The following is a 13999-nucleotide window of genomic DNA, read 5'->3' as shown; positions in this document are numbered from 1 at the left end:
AGTATGACTTATAGGTGCATGTTAGTTAGTTAGACGATAAAATAGGAAGATAATTTTAAATTAGTTAAAACTAGATTTAGTTAGGTATGTAAAAATGTGAAAAGATAAGTGTGATAAGGGCATAAGGCTGAAATTTTCAAAAAGTATAGCCAGTCAAGAGATAAAAATAACATGATTCATAAGTACAATTAAATATGATAATTGGACGACCTTATAAAAGTATGAGAAAGTTTTTATTTAACATTTAAGATTCCAAAGCCTGTTAGTTACAAAACAATTATTTATCATTTTAATTAATTATAAAAATGAGTTAATATGGTGCAAAGATATACCTTTATTTTTAGCAAGTAGAAATCAAATGTTAACATAGTACAAGTAGAAATCTAATGTTATTTTGCAACTTCATTTTAATATCCTCCCCATTCATAAATACTTTAATAATAACTTTTCCCCATTTTGTCGGTCCATATAAAATATTCCACTTTACTACTATTCTATCTATTTTGGTAAAAAAAAAAATTCAAATTTTCCACGTTCATCAACCCTTCAGTTTCGTACAAGAGTTGCTCTTTTATAATTGAATAATGAAATAAAATACGAATTGCATGTACTCTGGTAGAAAGAGATATTACTACTACTTTCAACGTCATAGAATTTTGAATTCAATTCGACACATTTTTACCCTGGAAAATTATTTCTCTAAATCTTTTCAAGTAAGAATTCTTACATTTGGGTCAAAGTAAAGATCAATATAAAATAGTAGTAGTAAACAAATAGCACACGAGGAGTGCCATTTCATGCATGTTGAGCTACAAAAATCAAACCAAATTATATGTCAACACTTCATTCTGCAATAAAAAGAAAATCTTTTAATTAAGAGGACAATACGGATGTGTTTACTTTTGATATATGATAGATAAAATAATTTAATTAAATATTTGGTTGATATAATTACGTTGGTAATGAATAATTCGACTCGTACCCTAGTAATACAATTGGATATTGTTATACCAATTGGAGTATATTATAAGCATAGTCGTTGATCGATAAAATAAATATATACCTACGTTAATCATTATATTGATGTTTGACTTATAAGCATTCACATTTAATCTTTAGTGCTTTAGATAAAAATAAATTCAGGTATGTCGAGCTCTAGACATGATATTAATCAATAATCACAACTCAATTATTTCAAATTCTATGTGAGATATGCTTTAAAAATAGAAATGGTTACTCAATCTTCATATGTTATAACTCACTTCTGATGAAATAATGTTCACTAGTATAATTATAGCTAGTCTTTTAGTCTCAACTAGTTTTAGCCCACGCGCTATGCGCGACACAAAATATTTTTGTTTTATTAATTAGACATTGTGAATAAGTAACATAAAATAAAAAATAACATCATTACATAAGATAAAAAAATAAAATGTAATACATTATAATCACAATATGGATTAACGATATAAAATTAAATAAGTTTAAATTAAATCAACACGAAATATTTATTAATTACAACACTTATATAGGTATTTACAACAAAGAAAATTACCATCCTTAATACTACATACTTTAATATTAAATTACTAATAATATTCAATTGGTATAATTATTTAATATACCACTACAAAATATAATTAAGACAATAATATCGCCATAAAATGATAAATAATGAATAACAAAACAAACAAAAAACACAAACCACATCTATCACGACTCTTCTTCAGCCTTATTTTTCTCCTTAATCTCTAAATTGATGATTTATGCGTATGTGCAAATGCAAATGTGATATTTATGATTTTTGTCTTCTTTGCTTCCTTTAGCCATTTCGTTGTTAGGTGTTTTTCTTTGCATGAAAATTATGGAAGTGACGAAGTTGGCGACGAATGTGTAAAGTTGTAGCTTCAAAATATTATAGATAGTCAACAACTTATGTGATTTCTTTATTTGTAAAAAACAAAATACTGTAGCCTAGACGAAAAAATAAAAAAAATTAACATGAAGAAAATACTTAGATATGAAATAATATCACTAAAATAGAATGATCTTCAAAAAGGATTTAAAAGTGCTCTTTGTCTTTTACCATCTTTTGCACAACTCTCTCTCCACTATCTCCGACTCACGTCTTTTGTTCTTCGTCTTTCACTCTCTCATATGACACTTGCTCCGTCTCATTTACCGTTTCCACAATGATAGAACATGTATTTATAGACAAAGATCACCAACAATTTCTAAAACCTTTCAAATGCAACTATACATCACAAAAAATGAAAGAACATTTATCTACCTAATAAATAGTAATTAAAACATATATTACTTTATGATATAAATAAAAAGCGTTAGAAATCATGTATAATCATATTCAATCCATAATCTTAATTGATTATTATTAGCTAAACCCTAAACCCTAGTATCAATCCGGTGTGTTGCACGACTCATTAATTTTTCTTTATATTAACTTATTAACTTTGTATTTTGTGATAAGTATTATGATACGAAATATAAAATCATAAATATATATAACTTGGGAGTATGAATAAAGTGTGATATTAAAACTTTTAATTAAATTTATTTATTTGAAAGTTGAGGTGTGCAAACATATTTTAGTTAGGTATGGAAATTTAGAAAACATGTTATAGGTTACATATATTTACTTAATGCAAAGAGAAAAAGAGAAAAATTCAATTAGAAAAATTTACACAAATTTCTAGAAATTCTCTATCATTGTTTCTCCCTCGTGCCAATTTTAACTATTTACACCATTTACATCCTTGTTTCTTGAAGATTTCTTGCTAGTAGTTGCCGCTATCAGCTCGCTGTCAACGTCAATATCTTCCATTTCAGCCTCAGTCACTCTTTATTGTAGTCACAACACCCCATTCTCACTCACTCTTTATTGTAGTCACAACACCCCATGTCCTTCGTCTTTCACGGGTCTTTTAATGACTCAGAAGTATTGTTAGGATGTAGATCATCGAGAAAGGTAAATCCCAAAATTTCATTTTTTGCTGATAAGATCACATATTAGGAACATAATAATTGCACAAAAATAGTGCTTAAAATAGATAAATAATCACAATTTTTTTATAGAAAAAATTTAGTGATGCAACATGTATAAAGAATGCGATGAGGAAAGGAATTATAAGCCAGAAATGATACCATACCTTTGGATACATGAAATTTTGCCAAATTTTGGGGAAGTTGATTACCGTGGGAGGAAGTATAATGTATGATGTGTGAATATTTGGTGTGTGAATATTTGGAGTTGTGAGATAATATAGGGCATATATAGAGGCTTTTCTTAATAGTATTCATATTGAAATTTATTATGTGTAACTCACATTTGATTGGGGGCAGTTTCATTTTTTAATTAGTGTAACCGAAAATTTATTTTTAGTGTAATTCACATTAATTGAAATTATGACTGTAGTAGCCGAATATCAACTCTGATTAAATTACGTAATCCAATGTATTCAACATGTCCAATGTGTTGTTGTATAGTGTAAAAATGATAAATTTGAATAGAAGAATAAACGGCTCAATTAATTATTTCATAATTATAAAGAATATTGTATTACGAATGAAATGAATAAAAAGCAATTAATGGAAATAATCATTATAACTGCTAGTACATTAAAATATTTTCACGGCTAAATTAATTTAATCAAAATTTACTTTTGCAGTTTTTATTTATTGCATTTACATCCCTTGCATAAAATAGTTATTCAAAATCACTCAAAACTCGCCTTTTATATATGTATAGATTTTATATATGTATAGATGTGGAATTATGCTATTTATTTTAAACTTCAAACTAGATGGTATTCAAAGTTTAACGCTTATGTTAAATGCAGTATTTAAAATTTCAGACGAGATGACATTCAGAAGTGTGGTCATTCGAACACCAATATAGGTTTACAAAGTTTTGATAAGATAATGATACGACAATGTGATTTTAAATGGTTTATTATGCTTTAATTTGAATATATTAAGGTTTAGAAAGTGACGTAGGAATCAAATCTATTTAAAATACATTTATAGATGATTATATTTGATTGGTGAAAATGGTTGGAATTTTGGGCTTTTTTATTTTTAAAATAAACTCCAATATGAAGGAGGAAATTATAACTGAAGTCATGTGGGCTCGACCTCGGCACCTCATACAATAATGTCTAAGCTCCTTGCTCCTAGGACTTATAGTTGATCATATTTAATTGGTGAAAATGGTTGAAATTTTGGGCTTGTATAATTTAAATTGTATCAATTTAAATTATTCATAATTAATTTATAAATAGAAATGATTTTATATGCTATAACCACAAGTACCTGTTTGATAAGAAAGGTGTGATATGAGAATATATGGAAAACAAGATAAGAAATAGGTTTCATGTTAAGATATGTAGAGATAAGAATTTTTTTCGTAATTGTTTGATAGAAAATAAATTATCTAACTTTGTATAATATTAAATAATAGTGGCTTAACTTGACAAGTGGATTACGTAAACATAGTTAAAGTTTTAATTATGCCAAGATTGGTTAGGGCCCATATTGGACTTTGAGTTAAGCTTAAATATGATATTAAACAATTAGAAATGTCTACATATAATTCTCTATCTTGGTATCAACATCTTATAATCAAACATGCCCAAAGGTATTATAATTCACAATACATATAAAACATTCCCTATCTTAATAAAGTACTCCATATTGTTGGAAGGAGATTCGGAGTATCCAGATTATACAAGATCAAAGCCAAGATGATAGGGAGACTTGATTGAGATAATTATCGTGATTATATCTTACCTCGTATAGCTTTCTCTAGTCTATATATGATGTACAAAGCCATTGTGAATAATATATCATATAATTACCCAATTCTACACATACAACTATACTAGGAATATTATTTAATTAGACAGAGCAAACCGTAGACATATCCGAGTCCGATACTCTCATTATTCTAAATATCCAATCACGTCTTACATTTATCTTTATTCTTTATATTTTAGGGGTATTGTTAGGGCTGGGAAAAAATACCGAAATACCGAAATACCGGTCTTATCGTACCGAAAAAATACCGAAAATACCGAATTTTCGGTATACCGTGACTTTCGGTACGGTATGATACCTTACCGAAAGATTCCGGTAAGATAACGGTATGAATTTTCAAATACCGCGGTATACCGCTGCATACCGAAATTCGGTATATACCGTAAATTAAGGTATATACCACAAAAATATAAACACAATTATATATAAAATATATTTTATATATTTTTAAATTATAAAATCTATCATAAAATATAAATATAATTATGAATACATTATATTTAATTTATTTTTAAAATTATAAAATATAAATAATATTCTAGAAACTTTAATTTTTTATTCTAATTGATGTTGAAAGTCAGGTATACTGTAAAAGTAAGGTATACCGAACTTCGGTACGGTATACCGAAAATGAGATACGGTATTGGTATGGAAATTCGTCATACCGAAAATAAGGTATATCGAAGTTCGGTATACCGAAAACTTTGGTAAGGTAAAGATATGACTTTTTCGCATACCGTATTTACGGTAAGGTATACGGTATGGTGGTTTCGGTAAGGTATACCGTACTTACCCACCCCTAGGTATTGTTATCACGAAGTTACAATTTGATAGCAAAAATTATTAAAAAATACAGTTTAGTAAATTTCCCAGGATTTGAAATTTGAAAAAAATAAATTAAATTCAAGTAGTACTAACACACAAAACAACATTGTGTCTTATATAATTCAACTACTACATAATACGAGTATTAAATTTATTGTAGGGAAGAATCAAATTTGTGAAAGTTTTCCTATAAAACGTAAGTTTAAAATATTAGAAACCAAATTTGAAATTCGACGAAAATATTAAATTCAGAATAAATTTTCTGATTTTAGGACCCTTAGCCATTAATTATTTATTTAATTGTGTTTGACATAAAGAGCTCAATTATTGTCGATGGTCGTAACTGAAGCCGCATCGGGAACAAAAAACGTGGGCTCCTATCGCAGCCCAATTTATGTGCTTTACTCGCAACACATAACATGACTACCACGCTTTAGTTTGGATATGCGCTTTTAGATCTATTTGTGAACAAGATGCCATGAATAAACTCTGTTTAATTGATATTTTTATTCCAATTAATTTATTAGTGATTTCAGTTACAATAACTACAAGATTAAATGACAAGCCATTTTTTATCATTTTCAAAAATATATTTGTATAATATTCATCTTTATAAAATGTTGTCTTGTTGTAACCCATGAGAATAAAGGTGGCGATGCTCGACTCTGAAATCTCTATTTTTTTATAAGCTAAAAAATCTCAAACTATAAAAATAATTGTGAAGTAGAGTATAACACCAACAAAAGCAACCAAACTGCTAAATCGAAAAAACAAATCCTAGTAAACCAGGCACAAAGCTGACAGCACAGCCAGCGCGAAAACTAGCAAAGCTAGGAAAAAAAAAGAACAACATGCAAAAAGCACGACAAGCCACTAAACTTTTTAATGTCTTTAGTATTTTGAACTAGATCATAGTTCATTATGCGAATTTTAATCCGTCCGATCATCTTATGCAATATATTCTATTTTTATATCCTTAAAAAACCTTTATCTTGCATGAGATAGAGCTAGGAATGTATTCGGACCTATAATTATTTGAAGGGGTTTATCGTAAATTTCACTTTGTTATATTTCATTTGTGATAGTTGTGATATAATGCATATATAGTTGTGGTTCTTGAAAAAATCTGTCATCTGCTAGGGTTGGGAATTCAAATGAAGGCATGTAAAAATAAATAATTTTACAAGTGTTGTTCTAGCTAAATACACTGAATTACAAAGATTTCAAGGGAGGGAATAATGGAGATTTATTAGTTGGAATTAGCACGCTAATGAAATAAACTTATAACTGGGGATTCCAGCTAAAGAGCACTAATAAATTCCCCCAACGACCTAATAGTTTTGCACTTTTGATTCATGCATCCAATATTTAGATTTCAAGATGCTACTCAATGCAGAATCACAACAGAAAGTTTTTATTGGGGTCTCTACAATTATTTTCAAGTTGATTTATTGAAATTGATTTTATTTGCTAGTTGATTATTTTCTAAATTATTTTATTGGGAAGTTGATGATTTTTAATTTATTTTATTGGGAGGCTGATATTCATGTTGTAATTAAATTTCGAATATTAACACGCAGTAATATATCAAGAACCCCTGATATTTAAAATTTACCTAAATTATAAATTGTTTAAAAGCATGTACCACTAGTTAAAGCCTAACAATTTCACTGCAACATTGAGTCGTTCCATGTTGGAAGATGATCACCTATTCATTTATTCCAAACAATTTCATATATATGTTTTTAAATAATCATAAAAAATCGATTAATAATTAACATTGATAAATTCAATATAATTGATCTAGATTTGTTATATAATTTTTAAAAATTAGAATAAATTCGATAAATAATCCTAGATAAAATTACAAAAACAAGTTTTTAAAAAGAAAGTTAACGGGCCCAATTAAAAAAGGAAAAAAAAAAGAAGCAAAAGTTAAGTACGAAGGACCCAATAATTTACAAATAAAACAGAGCATTCAACTTTATATTTTATTTTTTTAGGCATATGGATGCAATTCACAAAACTCACAAGGAACTTACATATGCATCTAATTATACTATTTTGGGTCATTTTTAGCTCACTGAATTGGCGCTATAAGTAGACAAATAGCTAGATTTAGATAAGTTGGCATATATTTTTGTATCTACTGTTGTTATGACCTACAAATATTAGAGAAGATAAAGAGAGTGGGAAGCACTATTATTTTAGATGAGGAAACTGTTATTTACTCCCTACCACTCATATATTCTTTTATTTTTTAGTACTAGTAGTGTGTTCAGAATTAGCGTTTGAAGAATGGCGACTACATAAAGCACATTTTTTGACCCATTGCCACAAATTGCATATGTTATGTGGAATAAAGATATTGGAATCTATTTGGTCGTGACAAATTAATTATAAAGGAAAAAAAATGCTACAGTATGTCGTCACATGCTTATGCTACGCCTGATAAAATTTGTGGATTTTAAGTTTATCTAAAGCAATTGATTTGTACGATATAAGTGTTTAGTCCATATTTCCTTCATCCATAAGCAAAATCCCACTTTTCAGAACCTACAATAGATGGTGCTAATAATGGTGCCTCACTTTAAGTTTGAACTATTCAATTATTCATACTATTATCATAATTCTATTTTTAACACATAAATTAAAATATGTACATGAATATATTACTTTAAAAATAATATCATACAGTTTAAAATAATTAAATCGTACAAAATATAGAAATAATAAAATTAAACATTGATAGTAAAAATTTAAGATTGCTACAATATGTAAAATCTAATTGAAATAATAAATAAAAAAGAGAAAAGTAAGATGATATGGAAAATGAGAGAAGTAAAAAGTAAATGGAAAATGTATGAAGAAAGGAGTAGGAAAATGGAAACATAAAAACAAATACTCCCTCCGAACTTCTTACTTTACTTTATCTCCACTTTAACTATTTATTAGTATTATTTTTACAAAACGAGTGCGAAAAAGAAGTGACTCAAATAACGTGGGACGGAGAGAGTATGAAAAGAGAGAAGGAAAAGGAAAATAGGAAAAAAAAGGTTTATAAATATGTGCATCAAGACGGATAGCGCGTCGCTTCAGTGCACGCACCCGAGTTACACGGGGGTGATGGTGCGTGCAATGGCGCGCTGCGGTGGGAATGTGGAATCATGGAGGGTCACTTGGCAGCAAGAAATGGGGAAGTAAAACTTATAGGCCAACCAAGAGTAGTGGATTCTGGCGACAAAATAGATTATGACATTTCATATTTACATTGTCCAGTAACAATTTCCTGATTTTGTGCAAACTTTCTTGAGATTGATAATTGATATAAAATGACAAATATTGATTATCAAGAATTTAAAGATATGTGAGGACAATAAAATAGTACTCCCTCTATTTCCCTCTATTTTAACTGTTGACATTTTTTATTACTGTTATTTTACCATCTGTTGACATTTTCTAACGATCTAAATTATAATTTGGAGTTTGTAATATTTAGAATTTGCATTTTATCACTATCTCTATATTGGACTAGTACTATAAAAATATTATGTCATCAAGATACAATAATACTAGTATATTTTTCCTTAGTAGTATGATTATAGCAATGAAGTCATGAATTCCAAAAACTATTATACAGTTACTATTAAGTTTAATTTGTCTTCAAAAAATATCTCATAAAGTGATCGATCCAAATTCCAATGACTATAGTAAGAAAATCCCCACAACTCCATTTGTGAAAGTTGTATATAGAAGATTTTGATGGACATTTCTATATTAGTTGAGAGCCCATTATTTGTCTCACACCATGGACACAATGGACCATGTGAAGCACTTTAACTGGAGTATATCATTTCTTAAATTCTATATTTGCTTACTTCATAATTTTCTATATATACATACATTTTAAACATGTAAAATATGCATATAAAATGTCAAAAATTATTGATAATATTTCAAAAAATGCATATAAAAGTAAATTAGTGATACTTAGAAAAATAACTTCGCAGATGCGTCTTTTTAGCTGGTTTTGATATTTTTGTCTCTTTAACAAAAACAAGTTTGGGAATTTCAGGTTTTAAATGCACTTTAATTTCCTTAGTTCTTTTCCTTTATACTTTATTTCTTTTTCAAAGACAAATAATTAACAAGGAAGAGATATTTAATTTGGTGTGACGTAAATGAGAAAACGGAATGAATCTTGGTTCTGAAAGAGTTATAACTACAATTATGATATTGTCACAGGTTTGTGTTAAAATGACAACCCCTCTTAAAGTGACACCACTTATACAGTAATATTATAAATGCTATTACACAACAATATTACAAACACTACACAACAATCTATAGATTACTATATAGTGTATCGCATATTGCTGGACAAGAAAAATTGTTGTATAAAGAGCAACAAATTGCTGACCGTCTTTTTCAGATTTTTATTTTTATTTTGTCATCTGACAACTTATTATTCGTCCACGTGTACAAATGATTGACTAGGAATGGTGGTGTGGTGTTATTTTAAGGGGTAGTGGCACCCTAACATGCCCCTATTGTCATATATTGATCTATAGAGAATTCATTTCTCTACAAAATATATACGTTAGAGATTTCCAAAATTTCTCTATTGAAGAATTGTATCGAGAATATTTCATACATGATACATCTATTGATAAATAATAAATGCCTCTCTACGACATAAAGTTATATGGTGATTTCAGAGAATAGTTCATACATCCTAGTAGATTCACCCGCAAAAAAAATTCAAAGAATTTGAAGAAATGAATTACACAATAAGTAAATAATTTCATGTTGGGTAATTACATCCTCAACATGCAATTTAATTACAAATTTAAATAATATTTTTTTTATCATATATACTTTTGTTGTGCTTGCTCGCATCATTAGTGAATAATTGGTTGAAGAGCAACTAATTAGTGCATGTAAAGACTAAAGACAACACAAAGTTTGGTCTTCGATAGTGTGTGTGTGTCGTGGTTTTTGATTGTTCGTTAGTTACTCGATGACATGATTCGGTAATTATTTTCACCTAATTATATAACTCAAGTGTTATCAATCACTTCGTGTAGAGTTTTATTTCTTACCTAATTGTAATGTAAAACAATAAAAAGTTTACCTTTGATTTACTCACACCAGGCTTCACAGGAATTGAATATTTTTTCAATACGGCTGACATTTTAAAATTACCTAATAAGGTATCGAGTAATTTCCTTTTTATGGAAAAAATTAACATATCTAATAAATACTGTATGAAGCATTTGGTTTTAGCTATGAAATTTTATGTAGTGTTGTTTTGCGAGTTAATAAAGAGAAAGTAAAGTAAGAGATATGAAAAAAATAGAAATTGAATTGTTTCTATTTAAGCAAATATTTTATTTTTAATAGAACAACTAAAAAATGAAAGTGTTTCATTTTTAATGTGACAATGCGAGTATTATTTTACTCTCTTTTAACTATCTAGTGTACTTTTTTTGTTCTCATATTTTATCGCTTTATTTCTATATTACTCAACCCACTAAACACACATTTCTTAATCTTCTTCTTCAGTATAAACGTTTTTATTCTGGTCCAATTTGTATAGAAATTTTAATAACTAGTAATTTATTCCATTATAACTAGTAATTATAGTTATAGTATTAAAAACCCAAAAAATTAAAATGTTTGGATGAGTGTACTAGCAATAAGGAAAAATAGTCGTGTCTCATCATTGTCATCTACGAAATTAGACATAACAGATGCCAAAGCTCAAGAAGTAGTGGCCATTGTCGGGCGTCTTATTGCTATATACAAGTACATTTATTGCCCCACCTCACCAATAATAATATACTAGTAATGTTGCAAATAAATTAATTTGCCAAAATTATAAATAACTGCAGTCTAAAATTGAAACTGCATTCATACTTTGGGAACAAAATTTCCTATTTCACTTAATTATTGATTTTGTATCAATTCTTTTTTGGCATATGAATGCTGATATAGATTAATTAAAATACTAGTATGATATTATGTGACATAATTATTACAAAAGAAAATAATAAATGTCACTTTAAACTCCAAACGATATTTGCACTATAAGTTATAACATGATTTTTTTTTTATGTGAACTATAATTAATTGTGTATGAATTGTACCATATTATATATAAGATCATGATGTACTTAACAATTGTTTAAATTTTTTTTAAGTACATGGCAACAATGAGATTTTTTTTGGCAACATTGTTAAACACATGATAGTCAAACATGTCACTATATGACTATAATGTTCCTTTCGATTCGAAAAAATGATTTGGTGATACAAAATCGGTAGTTTGTGGATTAAATTAGTATTCCTACTGTATAGTTTAGGGGTTAAATTCTCTAAATTTGGTCCCACATTGACTTGGTGAAGCCCATATAATCTATATAAATATGGATAATTCTCTCCCTTATAAGGCATTTCAAGGGGTGAGTGGTTCATTTCTAATATAGTACCAAAGTGGGCTCAGGTGATTTCTCTTTATCTCTTATCTACCTCACGAATGGAAGACCGATGTCCTTTTCAGCCCACACGTGAAGGGCGTGTTAAATTCTCTAAATTATGTCCCACATCGACTTGGTGAAGATCCCATCTAATCTATATAAGTGTGGATAACCCTCCCCCTTATAAGGCCGTTTAAGGATGAGTGACACATTTCTAATATGGTATCAAAGTGGGCCCAAGTCGATGATGGATTTCTCTTTATCTCTTATCTGGCCCACATCGATGATGGTTCTTTTATCTCTTGCATTGCCTATCCACGTGATAGAAGACCGATGCCTTTCTGGCCCACACGTGAGGGGGCGTGTTAAATTCTCTGAATTATGCCCCATGTTAAATTCTCTAAATTCTGCCTCATATTAACTTGGTGAAGATTCCATCTAATCTATGTAAGTGTGGATAATCCTTCTCTTTATAAGGTCTTTTAAAAGGTGAGTGGCTTATTTTTAATAAATATAATTAATAATTTTTGTAAAAATTACATGTCATGCACCGTCAAGTGATGACTGATGATTACCTTGTAAATATATAATTTACATTTCATATATATATTGTACACATAGTCACATAGATATGTTACATTTATATGTCGGTTTGGAGTGGAAAACTTTGCAAAGTTTACGCGCTCTATGTGAGTTAGTTTTTGGTATAACGCATGTAGATATATACGCCCCTTAGGTACCAAGTTATTTGAGTTATTTCTTTTTGTACTCATTTTTTATAAAATAATAATAAATAATTAAATTGGAAAATATTGAAAATAAGAGAAAAAATCATGTAAATAAGAATCTTCTCATTTGTATTCTCTCTCTTATTTTACACTCTCTCTATTTAAATTATTTATTAGTAGTATATTTTTTCAAAATGAATGAAAAAAAAAATGACTCAAATAACATGGAACATAGGGAATATAAACTATTCAAACAAAAGGACAAACAAAATTATTTGAAAAAGTTATTACAAAAGGAACTTGCTTAAAACCTGATGATAATTTGATAAAAGAACATATCATGTGGTTTTCTATGAGGAACTTCTATAGTTAGAATATATAAAGAGTAAGACACCCCGTCTAATTAGAATTAATTACACTACTACTATTAGTATTACTCTGAATTAGGAATCAATAAACTATAACTAGATTTAATGAATTTTAATTAGGTGTTACTTATATTTGTTCAGGTGAAATTGGTTTTCGATAGGGACGGTATGTAAATTTGTATGAATTGTTACATCAGATAAATAAAAAATTAATCTAGCGTATAGTCCAAAGACAAGTACGTGAATAATTGATTGGGTTTTCAACTATTAAAAAAACTACTGTATCTAGGAATCACTTTATTTACCATGGGCCCAATTCGAAACCATAAATTTTAAATATTGCCATTCATAACTTTTCAGGCACCGCCTTGAGGAATTATACCTACATCTAAAAATAAATAAATAAATTTACATATATATTTAACATTTCGATCTGTGATAATGACTAATTATTGTTATAATCACACTTGTAACTTTTGTGTGGTCAATCGCTTCTTCATGCGACTCTTCTCGTTGAACCCAAAATATCTACACCACTTTAAAGTGGTGAGTAATTAATTAAATATTCCAGTGTGATCATACATACTTAATTGTATAATATTAAATTCTCCTAATTATGCATACATGTCTTTGGTAATTACTGCATAACTTTTAGTTCATAAATATGTTCCTTTATATACAAATTTTGGCAGTATTTATATAATTTGTGTTGATTGACGACCTTTTATTTATATATATATATATATATATATATAGAGTCCCATTA

The sequence above is a fragment of the Salvia hispanica genome, chromosome 2 (genome assembly GCF_023119035.1).
Source record: "Salvia hispanica cultivar TCC Black 2014 chromosome 2, UniMelb_Shisp_WGS_1.0, whole genome shotgun sequence".
NCBI lineage: Eukaryota > Viridiplantae > Streptophyta > Magnoliopsida > Lamiales > Lamiaceae > Salvia > Salvia hispanica.
This window is presented reverse-complemented; position numbering follows the sequence as displayed.